Source organism: Emydura macquarii, unplaced genomic scaffold, assembly GCF_026122565.2.
Source record: "Emydura macquarii macquarii isolate MOO-44397 ecotype Brisbane River unplaced genomic scaffold, CSIRO-AGI_Emac_v2 contig_1483, whole genome shotgun sequence".
Classification (NCBI taxonomy): Eukaryota; Metazoa; Chordata; order Testudines; family Chelidae; genus Emydura; species Emydura macquarii.
Window position 1 is genome coordinate 7,066,306 of NW_027131620.1, and position 8,489 is coordinate 7,074,794.

Here is an 8,489-nt window from a genome sequence, read left to right on the forward strand (position 1 = left end):
TTTTCACCTCCCCTCCTGCAGGGAGTGGAGATGGGGCAGTAGGGGAACCCAGGCCTATGCTTCTATGATGCTGTCTGGATTAGGGCTGACCATTTATAATATTATCATCAATATTGCAAAATTACAATAATTTGTACAAGATATCTCATGTCAGGTACCATTGGAAAGGTTATCATTTGCTAAGTATGAGAAAATTGTTTTATTATGTATCATCTTTGTATCGTAAGTTACAGATGTGTGTGATACTTCAGTATCCAAAACACTGTGCTGGGCTATTGGGTGACACCCCAGACAGATTAGCCTCAGCACTGGCCAGCCTGATTGTGGGCCAATCAAGGACCATTAACTATACATTGAGCACAGAGAAAGAACCCAGGGGCTGCCCTTTATAAATCATCAAGGCGTGTAGGAACATGCCTATGGACAGAGGACTCTGAGGTTTTTCCATGCCACATGCAGCGTTTGGGACAAAGGAAGTACAAGGCTCATGGCAGAAACTATAAAATGCAGCTTCATCATCTCCATTTTGTCTTCATTCCTGCTTCCTACTTACCGCTGGATCAACTACTCTAAATCTGAATCTGTGAAACAAAGGACTGAGGCCCATTCAGACACTGGATGTACACCAGAAGACCTGTACAAGCTTGCAAACTCCACTACTGTTAAGAATTTGATATAGCTGGACTTTGAAATCATTTGTATGTATCTGATTGCTTTGACCATTTAACATCTCTCATCTTGTTTGTTTCTTTCCTTTTTATAATAAACCTTTAGTTTTAGCTACTAAAGGATTGGCTGGCGGCATGGTATTTTGGGTAAGATCTAAACCAATATTGATCTGGTAATGTGGGTGACCCTTTGGAGATCAGGAGAACATTTTTGTAAAGGGAATGGAGTTTTAAATAACTTATCTCTTTAGTGGACCCAGTTGCTGACTGGGAGACAGAAATCCAAGAAAAGGGGCTATGTATTTCTTTTTGGGGGGCTTCCTGAAAACTAGTGTGGGGAATCAAGAGCACTGTTTGGGGAATCTACATTTCAGTGTTAGCCACCAGTTTGGGAGAATCTGCTCTTCTTTTTGCAGCCTGCCCTGACCTTGGCATTTTCAGGTGGGCTACCCTAGGCACATATGGTTCACAGCTTCCCTCCGTGTTTCAACGCAAGGTCCTTGTGCTAAACATCGAGGGTTCGTTTCTTACACACCCTCACTGATTCCCTGGGCAGCTTCCTACCTTGGCCTGTTTGCCGGTATCTGTTGCAGAACTGCATTCTCCAGGCCCCTCTCCCTGGAGGGCCAGTGCTCCATGCAGCTTTCTCAGGGCAACTCCCAGCCCTGTTAACAGAGAGACTGCTCTGCTGGAGCCTTTTATCCCAGCTGTGGCTAATCTGCCTGTTAGTCACAGCTGGGAGAGGTAACCGACCCATCTATTAATTCCTTCCTGGCCACCACACACTGGTATTTATATACTAGGTAGCAGCAAAACCACCTCCTGAGTCCTTGTGGCTCCCCTGCAGCACCCTGCCTCTGTTTCCCTCTCAGTGAGTTAACTTTAGCAGCCCCCCAAGAGAAGCCAAATGTTCTAAGCAGTCTGTCTCTCCTTAACAGAGCCTTCTGGAAAAGGTACCTCACCAACAGGTCGCAGGCTGCCAGCAAAACTTTGAAGTTCTCAGAACAGAAAGCCTCCAGGTTCCAGCAGCATCTCCTTGGCTTGATCAGGGTCCCTCGCAAGCCTCTCTGCCTGGGGAGCTTTCAGCTCCTGCCTGCTGTTTATTCAGAATCACTCTCTGTCTTACCCACCTCCCTGCCTACAGAGCGCTCCAATGCCTCCCCCTTCTCTTTAGAGCTCCCTGCTGCTCTTTTATAGTGGGATCAAGTGATCCCTCCCGGGTGTGCTAGTGCAGTAAGGAGGGTTGGCTGGCCTCTGGCACGTCAAGAGGGAAATCATCCTCTTCAAACGTTCACAGAAATGTATGGGGTTGACAGCCTTGGAGACTTCAGTCCTTTGTTTATCTACAGAATCGTGGGCCATGCAGGCTTCGGTACACCACCCTGGCTGTGTGCTGCATTTCTGACCTGCGGAGATCACCTGCGTGTATGAAGAAAGGAGCTCCGTTTCCACGTTCATTCAGTCCTTGCTCTTTCTGCTGCAACTGCCTGCAAGGATGGTGGCCTTTGCAATGTCGATAACTGTCCACTGGGAATTGGATGGATACTCATCAGCTTGCTTCACACAGGTCTCTGGATTGTTGGCTTATGGTAACAAACTTAATTCCCCATCAGCTGCATTCTTTCTATCAACAGAGAGGCCAAAGGTTCGTTATCAGCCCTTGAACTATTCAGACCCCTAATAAACTGACTGGTGATTTTTCTCAAGTCTAGAATTTCTAGAACTAGATTCCAATCTCAGTCATGTCTGTTACTTGTGATTTGCACTTGTGTAAACAAGATTGGATTCTGCTACCTGGTCTATAGAGTTGTACAGAACTACCTCCATATATCTGCTTCACTACTTCCACATATAAATGTGCTGGTGGAATGAGTACAAAATTACTTGCAGAAACTTATTTCCATATAACACACTCAACTTTTAGGTCTTAATGATTTTAACCTCAACTTGTAAAATGTTGGTCAACTAACCTAAAGATCATGGACTAAATTCTGCCTTCAATTACACCAGTGTAAATCTGGAGGAACTCTGCTAACTCCAGTGACATTGCTCCCATGTTGAAACTTCTCCTCTATTTCCATCTCAAATTCAACCTGAAGAGCAAGTGCCTAATCTCCTCTCAGCTACGCTGGTATAAGTCCATAGGGTGGCATCTCTGTGGGATGAGAATTTGGCCCACAGATTTGATTGGCAGCAACAAATTAATCTGAATTAAACTTTGATATGTATAAGAGATACATGAGTAAATATAGCAAATAATATGCTTAATTAGTTCAGGAAGTTCTTTAAATATTTTATGAGGCTACCAATGAGCGCTCTGCTCCTGGGCCCCTGTGGCATCAGAAACCAGCAGGAAGGTGGGGAGGTGACATTTGCAATACTTCTCCCATACGTACTTTCTACTTGGACTAAAGAAAACTACCAATTACATATATGGGGGTTAAACTGTAGCCCCCTAACTGTTTAATTGCATTGGAGTTTGTGAGCTTTGGATTAAACATTCAGATTCTGCTCCTGCTTATAGCAGTGTAAATCCAGTGTAACTCCACTGACTTCAGTGAAGTTGCTCCATTCTTACATCAGCATGTGAGCAAAATCTTCTGAGATCAGAATTTAGTTAGTCCTGCTAAAACTCTCCCATTTAGCCTCTAACCCACATAGCTTAGCCTCACTGGGAGCACCAGAAATCGAAGTCCAGCTTGGCTTTTTAAAACGGGTCCTCAGAGGAATAACAAGTGTTAACTAGAAACCGTCTAAATAGAAATGGGAAGTTTGTTCCCTCAGCATGGCATCATTTTCAGCAGCTGGAAGTGGCCCCTATGCTTTGTTATTCAGACCTTGCCTTCTCGTCCTGCGGACATTGTTAGACTTAGTGATTGACACAAAATCCTTCGAAACTGACGGGTGCACAGAGGATATTATTGTTGCTGTTGTTATGCTCTAAAATGTGCATTTCAAAGTGCAGAGCTGACCTGGCCTTGACTAGTGCTAGGTTTAAATACGGTTCAGTATTTCACCATTAAGAACCATATCACATCATAGCACATCCTGTCCTGTGGAGTTTGCCTGCTCCACAGAATTTGAACTCAGCATGTCAATAAGAGCACAGTTTGTTTGCAAGAGACAAGGAACATGACCCTATATGAAGACAAGTTGATTTGTAATTTTAAATATTTCGTTTTCAAAAGGCATGATCCCAACCCTACTGACATCAAAGTAAACACTCCCATTGGACGTCAATGGGCTTTGGATTGGGCCCAAACACAAACACAACCTTTCTGTGCCAAATGATAAATTTCCTGATCTATTTTGTGTCCAAATTTTCAGGTTACAGTCAAAACTAGGATCAGTTTATTTCTGATGTCTGTGGCCTTCACCAACGTTTTATACAGCAACACCCTACATCCTCAACTCCTTCCAGCATGGCTGCTCAGTGTATCTACCGCGCTAGGAACCCTTCCATTGGAATTCAGCTCATGCACACTAGTCTGTTGGGGATGGAGAAGTTTAAGTGCCCTGAACTTTTTGGTTCTTTACAGCTGAGATCTCCCCAGGTGCCTCTTCTTCACAAAACACTGCATCATAGTCACCATCACCCGATCATTCTTCCCATGAAACTAACTGGCTGATATGGCCCAGAGTTCTATAACTGCGTGTCTGAAAGTATGCATGCAGGATTTCCAGGCAAGATTACTGTAAGCATTCATGCAGCCATTGTAATGGCTTGTCAACAGTTTATATATGCAGGCAGTGACAAAAATCTGGGCCAAGCTCTGGACCACTCCATGGTGCATTCTGTCAGCCCTGGGATACCGAAAACAGACCCTGAAAATGAAGATAACAGCATGGGCATGATCCCCCTGCATCTGAGGGTATGTAGAGGCCTCGCAAGTAATGGGAGACCCAAGCCTTGTGCCATTTATTTCTACACTTGGCAAAACGCTAGGAAATAGGAATAAAATTGCTCTAAGAGAGGACTGGATCAATAATAATACCATACACTCTTATATTGGGATTTCCATCTGTAGATCTCAAAGTGCTTTACTAAGAAAGCTACGTAGAATTAGCTCCATTGTACACAAAGAAAACGGAGGCAGAAATCAGTGAAGTGACTTGCCTATGTTCAGTTTAGTGGCAGACCTGAGACTGGAACCCAGAGCTTCTGGCCCAGTGCTGTATTCAATGGACCATTCTGCTTGTCTTACACCTGGCTGACTAAATCAGCAGGCCTCATTAAACAGTCAGTCACAATTTGCAGGTGTTGAAAATATCACTTACGTGCTTGGATAGGAAACCACGCCCCAGCCTGGGTATCTGTATTCCTGATTAGGTGTACATAGGTCACACGGCTGTGTGGTGCTGCGTGTTAACATCTATGGCTCCAGGGTCTTCCAGTTTGGATGCATACAGGTAAGTGCTGTTCTTAGACTCGCAACATGGGGCATCGTGATTTTGAAAACTCAACCCTTTTGTTGTCTTCCATGAAGGGCTGTTCTTGTCATTGCCACATTTGTCTTACTGACTAGAGCACATTGGAACAAGGCAGGCAAGGAAGAAACACATTCTGACACGAATAGCAGTTGTTCTGGCACCTGGTTGAAGCAGAGAATGAAGTGCATCCAATGGCTGATTTCGTTGTGTTCCATCGGTGCTTGGATTGTCAGACTGTTTCCCTTACAATTTTTCAATCCTAATAAATCTTCAAAGCGCCATGCTCAGCAGCTGTCTTTTTAAAAGGGAAACACATTAAAGAAGAGGCATTTCTCTGGAAAAGGCAGTTACATAATGGGAGATGTGCCTGTAACATTCCTCCTTGTTACCTCCTATTCTCTGATGCTATATTTAAAAGACTCCTCTCCCAAGCTTTGGTTCTCTGTCTGTGCAGGAGCAGAAGTACAATGGCTTGGCAAAACAGTAACTGTAGGGTTCCTCTTGCCTTCTCATTCTGCAGTACCTCTGATGCTAGAACCTACTCAAGTCACATATGCTACCTTTGTGCTCTTTAGCTTGTGGCTGATAGCTTGTTCAGATGGCCACTGAGATGTCTGAACTTCTTAGAACCAAATAAGCTCAAACAATGATGAAGGGCAAAAGAGCTCATTGTTTGAAAAAGGAAGAAAGAGAAATAAAATACAGGACTGGATTCGCTAGTACTTGTGCAGGTGCTATTGCAGTTTGAACTCCCAGCATTAGTTACCCAACCCCGAATGTTTTCTTTGAACCATTTCTTGTTTAAAGTTTGCTTCACACAACTTCTGAGGAGACAAATAAGGAACAGAAAAGCTCTCTCACTGCAGCGATGGCTCTGCTCAAAACCAAATGTGGTTTGTGGTTTACCATCCATGTGGTTTACACTCAGGACCCAATACTACACATCCTTAATCAACTGAGTAGTGCCATAGCAGCACTTTTCAAATGAGCAAGGGTTTGCAGAATCAGACACCTCGTAAGAGGAAGGGAAGACACTCCTCAAGGAAAATGACTCCAAAAATATCTTTATAGGTCTCTGAAGTACTAATAATGCTAACACCTCTTGATGATTCTCACGTACATTACATTTGTTTCAGGATGTTGTACAGGACCCCAAGTGCATTGGCAGGTGCTCACTGTGTAAATGTAATTATTATTATTGGACTAAATCCCACTTCCTGAGCACAGCCCGAACAACAAGGCTATACACACAGGGGAGTTCTGCTGGGCAGGCCAGAATCCTGCTTCCCCCAAGCTATGGAGGTGCAGCGAAGTTGTACAGCTTCTGCTATTGCAGCCCCAGGGCTGCACTAGCCTCTAAAGCCACTAAGCCTGCAGAACCATCCCTTCCCCTGCCCTACTGCACAGAAGGGGAAAGGTTGGCTGGTGAATCCACTTAGTCACAGATCCACTCCCTACACCCTACTCCTGTCCCATCACCCCATGGCTCTGTGCGCTAGGATAAGGTGTGTGAACCCTCCCGTTGAGCCCAGCTCTGAAGCTTCGAACCCACTTCAGCTTGTTTGATAAATCAGCAAGCTGACACGTGAACTCACTAATGAAAGGAACGGGGGAATGCTGAAAGCTGTTCAGACAGAACTGCTTTACTTTTACCTGCACTCATTTGAAGCAGCTGCCTTTTTTAGAGCCTTGTTCAGTTTATGTACTGCTCTGGGTTCAGTTACTCCAGGATCAGGAGGAGTTTCAATCTCTGTTTGGAGATCCCTCCCATTTCTCCATTCATGAAGGGGCAAAAGACACCATCCCTAGACGCTGGTCTGCACTACTCTGTTCTGCAGTTTTACTGACATAACTATGTCAGTTAGGGGTGTGATTTTTCCTGACACCGTTATGCCAGTAAAAGCTTTAGTATGGATGCAGTTATATTGGTATAAAGGTGACTTTTAGCCACACAGCTTAGTTTGACTCCCCAACTGGAATAAGCTATACCAGGATAAGCACTTTTAAGTATAGACAAGCCATACAAAAAATGGAATAAAATATAGTAGTAGGTTAAGCTGCAAAGTTCTGACCCAGTTCCATCACCTCCCCACACTGCAAAGTTTACAGTTGTTTGGATCTACAATTTTGGTTCAGACCCATTTCTAATTGTTTGGGTTCTGATGGGTACATGAGTGTGAGAGGTTCCATCTCACGCATTCTTTAAGAAAAACTGCCTGGGGAATATGCATACTACGATTAAATCAGCAGTGGTTTTAATAATCAAAGCAGGACGATCACATTGTCATTTGTAGGAGATGCTATCCATTTAAATAACAATACTCGAGCTGTCAAGATAACAACGGATGCCTTTCAGCTCCATCATTATTGCACACAATAGATATCTCTGGGCAAACATAATGCTGGACTTTAGATCAGTCTCTTATCTATTTCTCCGAGTGAAAAAGGGTCTCTCAATGACTAAAGTCTAAGTAGACTGTATAAACATGATAGAGCAATACGATGTAAATTCCACTGGAAGCCAATGAATAGCACAGGAATATTTTATTGGATCCTAGAGATGATCACAATCCAAAACCCTATATCTGAATTTCTTATATGGTCCCTATTTTTTTAAAGAACCTAACAAAATCTCAGGTCTGAACAGCCCCTTAATTTGGGATATTGAGATTCTGCAGACAGGTTTCACAGCATGAACCCATCTCTGCATTTGACACCTTGGCTCTGGTAAACATTCTGCCAGAAGTCTTCATGAATTGCAAATAAATGAAGGAGATAACAAACAGCGGTCCAGTCAAAATGCATGTATGATGAGTTCAGAAACCTGGTATTCATGAAAGCATAGAGCCTGTAACCTGAACGGCTTCCGCAAGTGGATAATATGACAACAATATTATCTAGGAGACTCAGCAGAAAGCTGGGGATTAAACAGGACTCCCAGATGCAAAACTCTGGAAATAGGAAGAATAAGAAACACTATCAAAGAATCAACCCTGGTGGGGAGAAGAGATTTCCACCAGGAAAGATGATGGAACACCACACGACCTCAGAAGATAATCAGTCAGTCAAACTTTGTTATTTCAACAGGCTGAGAGTAACTGCAGAGCCTGCCATGCCCAGCACATTTGTGTCTGGGCAAGTCACAGCGGAGACCATGACCATGATTGATACTGACCACAGGAAGCATATCAAAGACAAGTCAAAATGAGTCCCTGCAGGACGTAGGAACTAATACAGAAAACAATGGAAACATAGAGGCTGATGGCAATAAACTACGTACAAAACTATGAGAGTGCCATGTGAGATAGCATGACTACAGGTTTCTAACCACAGCACCAAAGGTTCATGGCCAATACCAAATAACGAGGGAAGAACAGGAGTGATCAGTGA

General features: G+C 43.7%; 1 long non-coding RNA gene across 1 annotated transcript; it reads left to right on the forward strand.

The window, feature by feature from the left end:
- The first annotated feature begins 1,483 nt into the window (after positions 1-1,483).
- LOC137157329 (uncharacterized) lies at positions 1,484-3,460 on the forward strand. The gene is made up of 2 exons (XR_010921063.1): positions 1,484-1,621; positions 2,018-3,460. It is a non-coding gene; the product is annotated as an uncharacterized lncRNA (long non-coding RNA).
- Positions 3,461-8,489: the final 5,029 nt, after the last annotated feature.